Source organism: Megalopta genalis, chromosome 10 (assembly GCF_051020955.1).
Source record: "Megalopta genalis isolate 19385.01 chromosome 10, iyMegGena1_principal, whole genome shotgun sequence".
In the NCBI taxonomy this organism is placed as follows: Eukaryota; Metazoa; Arthropoda; class Insecta; order Hymenoptera; family Halictidae; genus Megalopta; species Megalopta genalis.
In genome coordinates, this window is record NC_135022.1 from 10,757,430 (window position 1) to 10,766,120 (window position 8,691).

Genomic DNA, 8,691 nt, shown 5'->3' on the forward strand with positions numbered 1-8,691 from the left:
TCGAAACTGATCGAATTTCGTCTGATATATATTTTTGTCTACCTAAACAAATCTAGGAGCTCATCAGACTGCTTGTCTTAGGTGACTCACCCTGTATAGGTATGCACTGGCTCCCGAGTGGACAAGCCGATGATACCTGAAAGACGGGCGGCTGCCAAGCACAACTTCCGCAACGATGTTTCGAATTCCACTGACCCGTGGTCGGTTGTCTTTATCAACAGCTGGGAAGTCGTACATGGAATCGGTGCCTGACGGAAATTAACGACCTTCTTATATTACCGGTTTGATTATCTCGCTCTTTAGGGCTTATCTTTTTGGAGGCGCATACGCTGATAACATGGAGAATGTACTCGATGTTTTGTAATCGATTACAAAAACTAATGGAAATTTTGTTAGTTCTTATGCAGGATGACCCATTTGAAGTAGCGCATTCAATTATCTCCTAAACCATGGTTTGTTTAAAAAACTGTGACAATTGAAACTTATCCTGTTTAATATCTTGGAAACTACTAAATGCTCAATTTTTGAGTTATTCGTGCAAAGAAAAGGTTCTTGCTTATAACTTTTACAGTTAAAGTACTTCGGTATATAAAATTCACGTTTGATCTACTTGAATAACTTCATTACCGATGTATCTTAGATTATTGTCGTATATATTTGAATTTGAATTATAAGTTGTATTGAAATTTCGAAGAAAGTTTTATATGTCATGTGACCCTACGATAATATTGTAAAAGTAATTGGCAAATTATCATCCGCGATTGAATAAAAATACGATTGAAAATTTGAATCAATGAAATTGTTTCCTCCAAAAAATCAATATTTATGTATTTGTTTAGATAGGATAACAAAGAGATCCAGAAGCACATGATTTTAAGTATTGATGATTTTAATATTATACTTGACATTATAGTATGATTCTGTTACATTTAATTTGGTCGTTATGATATTTTATTCCTAGATTGGTTTTAGTTCAAAGTACTAAAATGAGAAATATATGGTAATATTTTGTTCAAAAATGTTTGCTACAAAATCTTAACAATACGTGCGTGGTCATGTGTGTTTACATATACGAGGCATAGATTTCCAGAAACAGTAAATTGTTTCAGCTTTCTATAAAACACTAAACAGTATTCATTTTATCAAAAGATAGAATGTCAACACGTAAAATGGCTAAAAAGTGTGGACTTTTACTTCCTACAAAGAATTTGAGTCTTTCAGCGAATTTCGTACAGTAGATCAGCAAATTTTAAACAATTATTGGGGAAGAATGTCAATTCGATAATATTAAAAAAGTGTAGGCAAAACCATTTCCAATGGCAGCAAAATTTCTAACAGAAGATACAGTAAGATAAAAAAGGAAGAGATATCTGAGGTCGCGTAGTGTTCGCAAATAAGTACAAAAACTGAACTATATTAACGACTGTGAAAAGTTGATGGACGCAGTTGATGTTGGTTTCGACGACGAGAGAAATTACAAAAATGGCACGCGAGGACGAGTGTAGAATTTGATGGTGGTGCACTCAGGACATGGGGATGTTTTATGTGGCATGTCGGTGGGCCATTGTGTCGCGTTAAAGGACGAATGAGTAGTCTTTTATGAAAGTAAATATTACAAACCACATTTTTCAAGCAATTCAAAATATACCAGTCGAGGAACACAATATTTTGAAATAAATATAAAATCGTGTACTTCTTACGTTTTCTATGTGTTCCAATGTTCCTATGTGTTCCAATACACGACTTCATGAAAATTTGAATGATAAAAATCGATCAAGCACAGTTTCTTAAAAAAACGTATCATAATTATATCATTAATCAAATTTTTATCCTATTTATACTATTAATAAAGTATATCATAATTGCACTATTAAAATAGTGTATCATAATTACACTATTAACAGTTTGATTGCCACATTACCGATATATTGGCATAACCTTGACAGAATTATTTAAAATTTAATTTTTAAAAATTTCACCAACATTCGCAAGACGTAAGAATGTTGAAAAAGTAATTGATGTCATATAACTTTGTGTGTGTGTGTGCTTTGCAAGTTTTAATTTAATTTTGAATAAAATACTTCAATTTTATAACATTTTGGAGGTTTTTGGCGCCGCCGTCAAAGTACTACCATACAGGGTGTCCCATAATGGAGCGAATTCATTGGCTGGACCGCCTCGTGTCAGCCGAGCTCGCCTCTCATTGGTCACCGTATTTCGCTAATAACTCGTAAACAAAGCCGCGGATTGCATTTTCGCTAAGGAGAAAGTTACTTCAAATGACCTCAGGAATCACGCCTTTCCAGGTGTTAACATAATTATGGGACATCCTGTTTATTTATATCGATTCATCACCTCAAAATACCGACTTTCTAGTTTCACTGCAACGGTGCAACAAAATTCGAAGAATTTCAAACACTTAAGTTTGTTTTTCTTAAAATCGTAACTCTCGAGTTATGTCATCGGTGCAGTAAACGAGCCATACGATCTAGCTCATGGCACATTAATCAAATTGCCTCGGTTGATCCCTAGTCCCGTGTAATTGCCTCTCGAGGACAGAGGTTCAAGAATCGACGACAACCGACGAATTTTCGAAGAGACGCGACTGCCACGATAACGAACGTAGATTCGTAGGTATACAATGTAACCGCACAATAAATCGCAACGTGCTCCAGATTAGAAAAGAGGTCTACGAATCCTATCCGTGTTTTGCCGTCGGAACAATTGCGATTTATCGCTGGTAATCTGAGCCGGGTATCTACGCGGAAATGGGTTAATTAATGCTCTAATCCGAGTTAGGCAGCCTTGAAACACGTTTCGCTTGGGAAGGACCATTTCGCGACCACGACAAAACCCGTAAATCGACGATCTCCTTACGATGCTCAGCATACATACGCCACTCTTGGCTGATCGTAATCGCGTGGAGGATCGATCAGGCGCGCACGTGGACGGACCAGTTCGCCTATCTTGATCCGATCTATTGATATCCAGAAAAATTCGCGGCCGCGACCGGCGCGGTGTCGCGGACTGATGTTATGATTAATGATTGGTCGCGGCCTTCTGACGGTCGTTCTCACGTTTCTGCTTCCGTGGCCAGCGCTTGACATTATTCTGCCAGCGCAGCAGCCCCGCTAAGCAGCGAATGCAACTTACTTTCTCGGATTCGCGATATGAATAGCGACAGAGCTGTTACCTGTTTTGATAGCCGCGATCACCGCAACGGTTTCCAGACACGCAGGCAAAACGGTCGTCACGAACAACTCGAATGCGGAGGTTTTTAACATATCGAGTGCCACGTGGCACAGTGGTTGGGGTTACCTTGAGATCGCTAACAATTATTTCAACGACATTGTTTTCAGCGACATCGCATTTTAACGGCATCGTTTATTTACCGATACGTTGAAATCACCGACAAATGAGCCGTTTTATTTTGAAAGTGGCATAAGTCACTTCACCGTAATGAAAAGTGGTGATTTTTTTTTAATGTTTATACGAGATTATTTATGCTGAGAAGAATATCAGTATCCTGAGATAACGAATACAAGTAAATCTTCTCGAAAGTTAGCATCCATATTTTGAGAAACGTGTTAAAACGCAACCCTTAAATAGAATATATTTAAGTCGATATTATCGATATTATCGACTTAAATATATTCTATTTTCCCTGACTTATGATGTATTAAAAATGATTCTCGATTGAATATATTGTTCTTCAATCATTCTATGACGAACTTTTAAATAATAGTTTCGAAAGAAATTGTTAAGTTGTTGTTGTGAGTTATCAATTGAAATTATTCATATTGTTAAAGAATACGTTAAGAGAGTAAGTAGTTAACTATAAATTATAAACCACCAAATTTAATACAAAATACATTCACACTTACATTTATCCAATCGAATAATTTCATAACTGTTAATCTAATATGAAATTATTAGAAAGCACGGTGTTTATAATCGATTATTTTTTTTAGGCAAGTTTCTATTTTAGAAATTCGAAGCTGTCTATATTTTATGCAGCACGGTAAGACAGGAATTCGTGTCGAGAAATTTTTCTTCAAAATGCATCAGAATTGAGAACTGCTAATTTGAAACTCGTACCGAATAGTGCATTCAGTTAGGCGTTAATAATATGAACGGTCTCTAACGTTACCGGATGTAGCCGCTCAATGGTTTTAATTCACTTTCTTAATATGGCCGACGATACGATTTAATAAGATAAATAGAGTTCAACTTTGTGTGTGTGTGCGTAATCACACAATTACCGTTGGTGAACGGCCGCCGACCATCTGCCAACTTTCTCATCGATCAATTACTTGTGTGGCAAGCATAATGAGCAGATAGAATTATTCGTATTCTTCGATCCATAAGGATATTAAACGATTATACATACAAAGTTTCACCACAAGATGCTTTTATGTTTTGTTTACAACGAAAGCAACTTCGTCCCCTAAGGTTTCATTAAAGCACGTTATTTTTCAAACTCCGAACGAAATTCAGAAATTCAAAAATCCGACGAAAATCAACGGTGTTCTTCTTTATGTTAAACATCGAAGGCCCGGTCAGGATTGTATTTATTATAAAAGTACAACTAGTTCATGTCGATACAACTTACTACAAATTTAGTTCTTGATTTTGAACCAAAGATGATACTATATTATATATATATATATATAATATTATCTTTTAATATTTATATAATATTTTAGTATTATTATTAATAATACTAAATAATGCTAAATAATATTTTAGTATTAATATTAATAATACTAAATAATACTAAATAATATTTTAGTATTATTATTTTAGTATATATTTTGATATTTATTTTAATATTTATATTTAATATATTAATATTTCTTTTCTTTTGTTTTGCTGATATATTGTATTTCTCACATTAGAAATAAGAAAGTAACATCTATTTTTGCTTCATATATGCTGAGAAAAGTTAATAAATAAAATTGTAAATGATTCTAAGTATACCATATACAGTTACCGTAACCAGTTAGCTGTTGCAATCTCTTTAAAAAGCGTATGTGCGGCTGTTATAATATAGAAATAAGTTCTACTGAACTGGCTGTTTTATTTTTTATAATTTTATTACTAATATTTATTTACAAGAGTATTCTCGTAATAACACAAAATGTTGATATTCCTTTAAAACGAATTTACTCGTCGAAATCTGGTAACTGGGTAAAACAATGTAATTTTTTAAAATCTTTTGGAATGCTAGGAGAGCTATTTTGCTAGACAATGCGTTAAAACAGTTTCTGCAAATATTACAATTGAATGGAATGACAGAAAAAAATCAGAAAATCACGTTTTTTAACTTCATTATCTGGTTTTATTTGGAAATTGGTTAACATGGCTATGTGGTAAACTTGGCTACCAGCAGTTGCATAATTGCAATATTTGCAATATTGATTAACATCTAAGAGAATTCAACTCGTGTGTTGTAATTCTAAAAAGTTATATGACGTAAGTCACATTTTTCTCATTGAGAAAAACAAGGAGCGTTATCGTTTGCAGACAAAAATTTATCGTTAAGATAATTTAGAGTTAAGTTAATCTATACTAACTTTATCATTTACTTCATTTATCCTTTTAACATTTTGCCATCTATGGATTACATTTTAAGAAATAAGTCAACATTTCCGAGAATGTCACTTACGCCGCCATGATTCCAACCCATTCGTATATTTATCCACGAGTGTACATTTTTGTCAAGAAGATCCGCCAAACAAGTATTAACCCTTTGCGCTCGAGTGGTGACTCTGAGGCACCACTAAAATTATTGCATCACGTACCAAGATAACATTTCTATTATCAAAGCTTAGATATAAAAAGATTGTTAAAAGTCTAACTGTTGAAGTCTAATTGTTTACTAATTGTTTAAAAGTTTAACTACGAATCACAAGATTCAATTTCACATGCATGAAATACGCTTTGTCATTAAAAATGGGGATACTGTAAGTTAGAAAAGTTAATTTAGATCTACAGTTAAAATGGCTTCGGGTGCAAAGGGTTAATATAGCGTTAATACATGAAAAAAATTGCAAATTTTCCAGGTCCATTCGAAGCGTGAATTTCCGAAATGAAACCGGTCGGCCGGCCGTCCCGCCGATTTTTCTGCGATTTGACGCGAATGGCTCATACGTAACCATGCTGCTGCTACACCAGTAGCACGTGACCTCCTTGCCTTAATCTAGCCCAGTCGTCGGTCGTCGTACTCCTCGCGATGCCTCTGATTGGGCGTACACTGTGTACAATCTCGAGCGACGTCTGCGGCAAAAAAAAGAGCCAGCAGTCTCAATCAGGAATTGTTCCAGTATTTCACAGCAATTCGTTTCACATTCACACATCCCGCGCGTACGCCGGGCAGCCGGAGTGGGCGGGGCCGTAAAAGAAAAGGAATACGCACCGCGACTTTCCATTCTTTATGGAATGCAATTTCATGACGCGGACTTTCTATGCTCTCCGCGCCTCTCACCTGCTGGCTCCACCCTTCCGGCCGATTATCATTCCCCGATCGATTCTTACCTTTTTCGCGGTCCATTGTGGCGAAGCTCGCCGGGCACTCGGCCGATTCTTAGACCCGGTCCCACCGTTTCACGGAGAATTGCTCTCGTCTAGCTTCGCCAGCCATTCATCTCCGTCGTCGCGTTTATTCCCGGCCGCGTAAATTGTTTGAACATTCGGCTTTACGACGCGACACTCCATTCGATCGGAAACGGATGCAATCCGGCCGCGAACAAAGAATCCGAACTGCTGTCGGTTTTGCGCGATTTGCTACTTCCCGCACGGCTAAGTAGTTCTTCTTTCGGGCAACGATTTGCAATGCTGATTTGCAGCCCGGCGTTCTTCGCTGCCGAGGGAATCCGTTCATTTCTGAATATTTGGCTGTTGTTAGAGCCGAACGAATTTTTAACGAGACTCGCGAAACTCCGCATTTTTTTTCTATTACACGGTCGAAGAAATCATTTTCTCGCAAACAGATTCGAATCACACTTGCTTCGATAAGGTTCTTGTGAAATAAAGTGTACGTTGCTTGGGTTTCGTTCGATTTTTTAAGGGAATGAAATATTTGTTTGTTTTTACTACGTTTTCGATGGAATGAAACGTTTTATCGCTACTTCATGACATTTGGCGCGAAACGAAATCTTCTTGTGTCATATTTTATTACATGTTGTATAAAACACACCATTTTGTTTCAATTTTATTGCATTCATTATAAAATACACCATTTTGTTTCAATTTTATTACATTTAGGATGACACAAATATTTTGGTTATATTTTAGAACATTTAGAAGAAAACAAACCATTTTGTTTCAATTTTATTACATTTATTGTAAAACACACCATTTTGTTTCAATTTTATTACTCTTAGTATAAAACAGAATCATTTTGTTTCAATTTTGTTACATTTAGGATGACACAAATATTTTGGTTATATTTTAGAACATTTAGAAGAAAACAAAGCATTTTGTTTCAATTTTATTATATTTAATATAAAACAAAGCATTTTGTTTCAATTTTATTACTCTGAATATAAGACAAAATCATTTTGCTTCAATTTTATTACATTTAAGATGATACAAACATTTTGGTTCCATTTTAGAACATTTAAAATAAAATGCATCATTTTGTTACAATTTTATTACATTTAGTATAAAACAAATAACGTTGTTTTAATTCTATTACGTTGAATATAAAAAGCCATTTTGTTTGAATTTTATTACATTTTATTTCAATTTTACAACATTCATTGTGTAACAAAACATATAATATGTTGAAGCAATCAATATTATATTTTCGCAAGAATGTGTTTTTTTAAAGCTATTATTAATAAAATACTCAGCATAAAAATATCGTTACATGAATGTTTTAATGATTCCAGTTACATTGTGTAATATTAAATTTATTATTGTGTAATATAAATTTATTGCACTCGGAAAATATGATACCAAAATATGATACCGTTACAATTCTATAAAATCAAAAAGGTTCAATTGAATGTCCTTGCATTAATGTAAATTGGCACACTTGAAAAGAACAGAAAATGTCCAAACCAGCCAAAAACGTGTAATTAGTTACACCTGAGAACCTGTAGAAATGATTATGGAAGCAAGAGTCCACTAAATAAACGTACGTACCTGTAACAGTCCTGTATTTTCGAAATAATCCACCTAGTTTTAAGCATTGATAAATGAATAAATAAAACGTCTACCAGTTTCTTCCTCGATTCCCATTAGTCTTATCATTCGCGATTCTCTCGATTTTCGACAGTGAGCTTTCTAGACGCGAAATTAGATTCGAAGCATGCACCAGTTAAACCGATGTAACATTGTGTTCACGGGCCGCAGAAGCACAGATTAATTTGTTATTCTGTCGACCGCTGCGCTGTCGTTAGCAGAGCGACGCTTACAAGGTTGATCGATTATTGTCGATCGATGTGATTAAGTCGGTTGTTGATCGAGCCACTGCTGGTTCAAATCCAAAGACGGCGTCAGCCGTTGATTAAATCGCTTGCAGATTCGCTGGATGTGCTCGCGACCGTGGCGTGACAGGGATTTAATAAAATGCAGATAACACCGCATCTGAATATGTATTACGCCGAGCGACGACTTATTTTCATTCGTAATGGCACTGGAAAGTGGGTAATAAAGCTCGTGGATACAGGATCATAAAAGATT